The sequence below is a fragment of the Mus pahari genome, chromosome 1, assembly GCF_900095145.1.
Source record: "Mus pahari chromosome 1, PAHARI_EIJ_v1.1, whole genome shotgun sequence".
Lineage (NCBI taxonomy): Eukaryota > Metazoa > Chordata > Mammalia > Rodentia > Muridae > Mus > Mus pahari.
The window spans coordinates 133,581,359-133,588,445 of record NC_034590.1 but is presented as its reverse complement, the minus strand read 5'-3'; the positions used below and the strand labels follow the sequence as shown (position 1 = coordinate 133,588,445).

Genomic DNA, 7,087 nt, shown 5'->3' with positions numbered 1-7,087 from the left:
ATCTCTTAACACAAGGGTTCTGCCTCAGAATAGACATGGCAGTCAATATTGACATGGTAGTGAAAATACACACATACACACAAACACACACACACACACACACACACACACACCACACATGCACAAGGCACACCCATGCACAGATGACCCTCCAGTCAAGAAGCTCTAAGTTCAGTGCTAAGGGCAGTAGGGAGATAATGTGAGTCAACAAGGAACTGCAGTGCATAGTACAACCAAGAAACTGGCTGGGGGCTGGAGAGAGAGCTCAGCAGTTAAGAGCAATGACTGCTCTTCCAGAGGTCCTGAGTTCAATTCCCAGCAACCACATGGTGGCTCACAACCATCTATAATGGGATATGATGCCTCTTCTGGTGTGTCCGAAGATAGCTACAGTGTATTCTTATACATAAAATAAATAAATCTTTTTTAAAAAAGAAACTGGCAGGGTCTAAACAGAGGCGCCTGTGAAATCAGCAGTTGCTGTTAGTAAGTAGAAGGATGCTGTGAACCTTGCAGAGAAGACTTCACACCCTTCATTTCACCTTGAGAGCTGGACCACCTTCAAATCCACCCTACTAACAGTGCTTACTTACATTTGATTATCACTGGGGAGTGGCTAGCCATGCATTCCCATTGAGCAATTAAGGCCACATCTTTAACTTCACAGGGACAAGTTTTTAAGCTTCATATGATGACCTCATTGTCAACACAGTTGGTTCTATAGTATTGTTTTGTTCATTCAAAACAAACAAAAAAAAACAATAAAAAAACACAATGATTTTATTCTCATTTCTTATGTAATAGAATACAGGTTTTGTTGGTGGTGGAGGGTTTTTTGTTTGTTTTGTTTTGTTTTGTTTTGTTTTGCTACTTATCAAACTTGCCAAGCTATTTATTTATTCCTCGGGAAATAAGAGAGAATAGAGAAATAAAAGAATAGAGAAATAGAGAGCAATAGAGAACCCATAGCTGAAAACATCATAATATAAAAGTTTTCAGTCTCCAAAATGAATGCCAGTAATTAGATAAAAGCTTCTAGATCAATAACTGGTTCACTCAAGAAACTCAGTCTCCAGACCCCACCAAGAAGACACCTGATTTGTGATGAGGTAGGCTGTGAGTCTTAAGATCCTTCATCAAACTCAGAGGCGGTAAGGACAACTCCTTTCTTGGTGGCTCAATCTAGACTGTCTCAAATTGCAAGCCTCTGCAGCAATAATATCCCAATAGCATTTCTACACATTTACCACAGTAAGGCTAAGGCTACACTATCTCCTCAGCAGCCATCTATTCATCATAAAATTCCCTTATCCAGAAGGAAGGAAGCAGGTGTGGAGGTCAAGGTTATCCCTGGCTATATTACAAGTTCAAGGCCAGCCTGAGCACCATGGGGCTCCACATCAACCAAGGACAGAACAAGAGTTCTTATTAAATACAACTTAACTTTTACCTACTGTCTACACAAAGTAAGGAGCAGTCCTGGTGTGCCTCATATAAGAAGTTTCATTTTTCCACTTTGTGAAAAGAATGTCCTGTTACAAATCTGTCTACAGAGGGAATCTACTAATAATTTCAAAACAGGTTTGGCACATAGGACAAAGATCTCATTTGTGAGGAGACAGTAAGTACATTTTCTGGGTCTGTTTTACTTTTTCTAGAGGCATTTTACTAAAGACTCCATGCCTCATTTATCTAACTGACTCTGTGTGCCTTGCCTGGTCTGGTCTAGAAGTGCAATAAAATACTTGCTGAACATAGTTCTGGATGACCAGCATTAAAGGCTTCTCAAAAGGAGCAAAGAGAAAACAGAAGGACACACAAAGCATCCCTATGATTTTATCCCTATGATTTTATCCCTATGATTTTATCCCTATGATTCACAAAGAAAGGGGGAAAAAAGTTTGCATGTTTCCAGGAACTTGCTTCTTAGGAGAAAAAAAAAATTGCACTTCTACAATATTGCAAGCTTGCATCCTGTTTACAGAAAATGCAAGTAAAGCTAACATTTCCAACCAGAGTTCCTGATTTGACAGAAATCTCCCATAAATATCACCCTACTACGTGCTCCATATCATGGACAATAAATATGGGAGATGAAAAGACATGTCTGTCTGTCTGTCTTTTAAACTTAAGTACAATGGGTTTCTCAGCTCAAGTGAAAACTAAACACTTAACTAACTGCCAACGAAAGCAAAGTGGCATAAACGAGTAAATAGGGAAGGAGCGGGAAATCGCCGTCTGGAAATACGGACAAAGGGGTTCTTGTCCCTGCTCAGTCATTAATTTACTACATGACCTTACCTAATTAGTGAGCCTCTCAGGGTCCCCACTTCCTTACTTTATCAGTATTTTTAGGATCCTTTGGAACTACAGGCCAGGACTCAGCAAGTACAACACCACCCTGGCTCACATTCACATCACCCACAAAAGCCATGTTTAGCTTTATAGCTTTAAATATCTAAGTCTAGAGTCCCATCAACAGTGATTTATAAAACATCAGCTGACCTTATGTGCATTTCTAGTGGGGGAACTAAAGTGAGCACCGCTTAGTTTCAGGTTTCACCCCACAACAGCTGCCGCTAGGAGAGGGAGCATTCAACAGTCTCATTTGAAAATTATACCTCTCTACAAATGGAGACAGTAAGAGCCACTTTTCATAGTCTCAGAGATGCTGATGCCCTACCCCCACCCTATTCCTAGGTTGACCTTGTTGGGACAGCAAACTAAAAGGGAAGCTGGCTTGAGAGACAAACTCAGACAAGGCCATCTTGAGTGATGCCCGGTACCAGACAGCTCATCCCTCTAGTCACAAGTCCAAGCCAGTGAAAAGATTCCCTGTGAGGGGGAGGGGCAGATGCCTTGACAAGGGAGGTGTATCACAGAGCAGCAGGCAGCCTACAGGCCCACACACCTGCTTCCATTCTGACAAGAGCCAATAAATGGAAATCTATGGCGGAAGCCAGCTTGACTAAGCTATAATTTATATCTAGTTACAGCTTGTTTCAAACTACAATATAAAATACCTTGGGGTTGGCAGTGTTAACTCAGTAATTTGCCTATCAGTTGGAAACGCAGTTGACTCCAGTATATTCATCAAGCATTTTAAACCTTATCTCAAGGATGAAAAAACTTAGCAATTAGCCCAGCAGCAGACTGTTTTCAACAGCCAAAGCCACCTTCTTTCAAATCCATGCCTGGCTTCTCACCTTCAGTTTTGCTGGGTGAAATGGAAGGCCAATGATGGCTTGGCAGTGTGGAACCAGCCTTGGCTACACAGTGAGACCCTGTCTCCAAAAAAAAAAAAAAAAAGTGATACTCCTACGCCAATTTTCAGTCTCTATTTTGCCTGATTTAGCAAATAATGTCAGAAACAAGATTCTGCAGCCAATCCTCCAGTGAGTGCCCACCCTCCAGTGAGCCCTCCCTCCAGTGAGCCCTCTCTCTGCCCTCCTAAAGAAGCAGGGGTAAGGTGGCTCTCCCATTCACACGCTGATAAGATCTTGGTATTGTTAGTTTGCTTGGGTCCCCAGCAACACCCTCATTTCCTCAGCAGCAGTCTTACTCATCTTTGTCAATGGAAACACACAGGGATCTCCGGCCCTCTGGCTTCCCCAACTGCAGCCACTCCTTCCCTTCCCTCTCCGGCTGACAGTTAAGTGCCACAGTGTACGCTGAGAGTCCTTCCAGAATGTCTGGTATGTAATGAGTGGTTTTATTAAGTATTCAGTTAATGGATTCATGGTAGATTCATAGATGGATGCATTATTAATAAATACTCCAGAGCACTTTATAGTGTATAGCCATTTACAAATGTGGGACTCAAACAATCCGTTCAATAGTGATTATGGTTTTCTCTTTCTGAAATATGGCTCATTTATCTCAATTTCAGAAGCTTGCTCAGGCACACATAGCTACTAAGTGGTATCCTTCCAATCTCATAACGGTTCACAAGTCTGCTCTCTGCCCATTTTCTTGGTATCTGTAAAAACAGGCTAAACTGCATCCCCTATAGCTTAACTGAGGTGCTGCCACATTCAACTTTCCTGTGATTATAACACTTCAGGAAATCCCCCAGCTATAGGCTAGATGAAGAGAGGAGACCTTCCTCAAACAATTAGCCATGGACCAGCCATCCCAACTACACAGAACTTCCTAGGAGCCCACATTAACACACACACACACACACACACACACACACACACACACACACATATGCACACTCACCACGCCTCAGCTTTCTCTCATCCACAGGCTGACAAAGAACAGGTGACTGCTCAGAGTTCTCGTCTAACCTTAACTTTCCGTTCTGTGAGGACAAAAATCAGACAAACCAGTATGGGACAGAGTGAACTTAAAGACTGAGATAAATTTCCAGCTCCAACTCACCACCCTACACATAAATAAGGAATGTTACTTTGAAGGCAGAAGACACTATCACGAGCTGTCCTATGTTCACTAAATGAACAGCATGCCTGGTGCACATTTTGCTTTGCCCAGAAACGCAAACTCAAAGGGAAAGACAGTAAGGGACACACCAGAGTAGGATACCAAGACCAGACCAGTGCTAATGGGTCAACTTTTCTTAATCTTGAGGGGTATATATAATTTGTTTGTATTTGGGTTTAGTGGCCATTTCCAACACATATGACTGCTAGCAATGGGAATTCAGGCTTCCCTTAGCTTTGATGAAACTCTTCTCCTGCCTCCTCTCCCTCTAAATTTTCTTTTTACTGCTAAGAGCCCTTAAGACCACTGCACACTTTCAACATGTGCAACTGTATAGCATTACACTAGTCACCAGCACAAGGGAGTCAGTCCAAGACATGGTGTGGCTCAGGAGCAGATGGAAGTCCTATCAATCTACCTTTAACCCCAACTGTAGAAGAAAGGAGATGTGTCAAAAGTCTGTTCTCCTAACCTTCAGTGGAGGATTTAAGGGCGGTGTTTCTGCTCCACAGGGGGTCTGGTGACAAACGCCAGCCCCCAGCAGAGACCTTGGTTTTATTGCTAGAGGGCAGTAAGTAGTATTACGCGAAGCACCTCAGGGCACTCGCAGTGAGAACCCCATTCTTTGCCAGGACCTCCCAACTCTACCAAGGAACTGTGGTGAGTGAGGTCCTGTGCTAAAAACTGGTCCCCCAGCTTTAATGATGCCCAGATTCTGAAGCAGCGCCTTACCACAAGGAGCAGGGTCACACCAACTCAGGGGAACAGTAGGAGACAAAGATCCACACTCCCCCCAAACTTTACACAAGCGTGCTCTTGTAGACGCCAAGGCTCCACAATGCACATTCCATCAATCTTTCACTGCGGTCCGCGTCCCCCACGCAACCTTTCCAGAAACTTTAGGGCTGTTCACACCGACTTTGAAAGATCCATTGTTACCCTCCCCTGGAACACAAAGTGGATGAAAAGGGGATCAAACCCCTACTCCTAAGGACCCCTTTTCATGGAAGAAGGTTGAGTCTCGGGGCGCTTTGGGAGAACCCCGGCGGGAAGGCGGCGGCAAAGGCGGACGCTGGGACCCACAGGATGTTGTGCTTCTCGGCCAAAAAAAAAAAAAAAAAACCGCCAGCACAGGGACAGCCAGGCCTCCAGGACGCCAAGGTGCGCAAATCGGGTCTGCGCCCTCCAGGCCCCTGGGACAGCCAAGGAGGCGGGGCTGGGCACCCCGGACCAGAGGAGCCTTACCTTCCCCTCCCCCTCCTGGCGTCGGTCTACTCAGGTGTCTAAGCGATGGCCAGAGGTGCGGGAGCGGGAGCAGAGCCCCTGGAGTCCCCGCGTGCAGATCTCCTCTCCATGGCCAGGAACCCGCGCCCGGCTGCCGCTCTGAATTCAGCGGCAACCGACGCCGGAGGAGAAGCAGTCGGGGCCGGGGAGTAACGCTCCTCCCTCCGCCTTCGCGGCCACCTCCTCCAGCCAGCCCGGCTTGGCGCTCTCGGATCCTTCCCTCCCGGAGGAAGAGGAGGGGAATCGCCGTCCGGGCGGCGCGAGCCTGTGCGGCCCCGAGACAATAGCGGCAGGCAGGGCGCGTTCCCGAGCCGCGCAGGTCCCGGGTCCGGCGGGCGCTGCGGCTCACTAGGGTCCCCGTAATCAGCCTCCGGCCACACAAGCGCCGGCTCGACTGGGCCGAGAGTGCTGCGGATTGGGCAGGCGGCCGCGAGCTAGGGAGGCGGGGCAAAGGCGGGGTGGGCGGGGCCTGTTGCCAGAGGGAAGAGACCTGCGGAGGCTCCGCCCACCACAAGCTGCAGGCGAAGGCTCAGCGCCTCCAGCTGCCTTCAGCAGGAAGGACGCCCGCCAACACCGTCGGCGGCCGGGGTTCCCCAGAGCCGCCTTGACCTTCGGCTACAGATGACTACTACCTGGGAGTTCACAAAAAAAAAAAAAAAAAAAAAAAAAAAAAAAAAAAAAAAAAAAAAAAAAAAAAAAAAAAAAAAAAAAAAAAAAAAAAAAAACAGCGGGCCTGAACCTGAGTCTGTGTTCCTCATCATCCAAGTTGAGTCTGATAGTGCTTTTTTTGTCACCTCTTGACAAAGTCGACCTGAGCCTGCGCCCCTCATCACTCGAAACTGAGCCTGCATCTTCTAGGGTCTGGCCAGGCTGCTGAACCCCTATTACCAACCCACCCACCCACCCACACACACCACCACCACCACCACCACCACCCTCTGACACACACACAGGGTTGAACTCTATTCTCTTCCTTTATCATCCAATAGCTGAATTCGACATCTTTTATCGCTCCGGAATGAAGCTGACTCGGCATAGCAGTATTCCCCCAATAATATCCCGCAAGCCCCCCACCTCACTCAAAACAGAGTCTCCGGTCGTGGCGCCTCGACTGCCCCCACCTGGCCAACAAGGAAGCTGGATTCGTAGCCCTCTCAGCAGTCAGTGTGTTCTTGACTTCAGACCGTTCTCCAGTTCTGGTTAAGAGCTTGGAGCAGCCCCAACATCTCACACTAAGGCCAGAATAAATATACCTAGGTCTGGTCACGCCTTCTGCCCACGCTACTCTAGAGTGGCTGAAGCTTGCAGGGGGCGGAGATGCAACACTGAAAGCCAATCCTCAGCCCACCCTACTGCA

The 7,087-nt window shown here is 47.0% G+C and overlaps 1 protein-coding gene across 2 annotated transcripts in view; it reads right to left on the bottom strand.

Annotated features, from left to right (window-relative positions):
- The window catches only part of Cemip2 (cell migration inducing hyaluronidase 2), an 82,277-nt gene extending 75,391 nt beyond the window's left edge, over positions 1-6,886 (bottom strand). The window contains exon 1 of one of the 2 annotated variants that reach the window (XM_029535278.1): positions 6,852-6,886. The gene's annotated coding sequence lies outside the window, so the exon portion shown is untranslated. Of the gene's footprint in view, positions 1-5,691; positions 6,134-6,851 lie in introns of those variants that run through there. The other variant, XM_021220364.2, reaches the window with a different exon arrangement.
- Between the last annotated feature and the right edge of the window lie 201 nt (positions 6,887-7,087).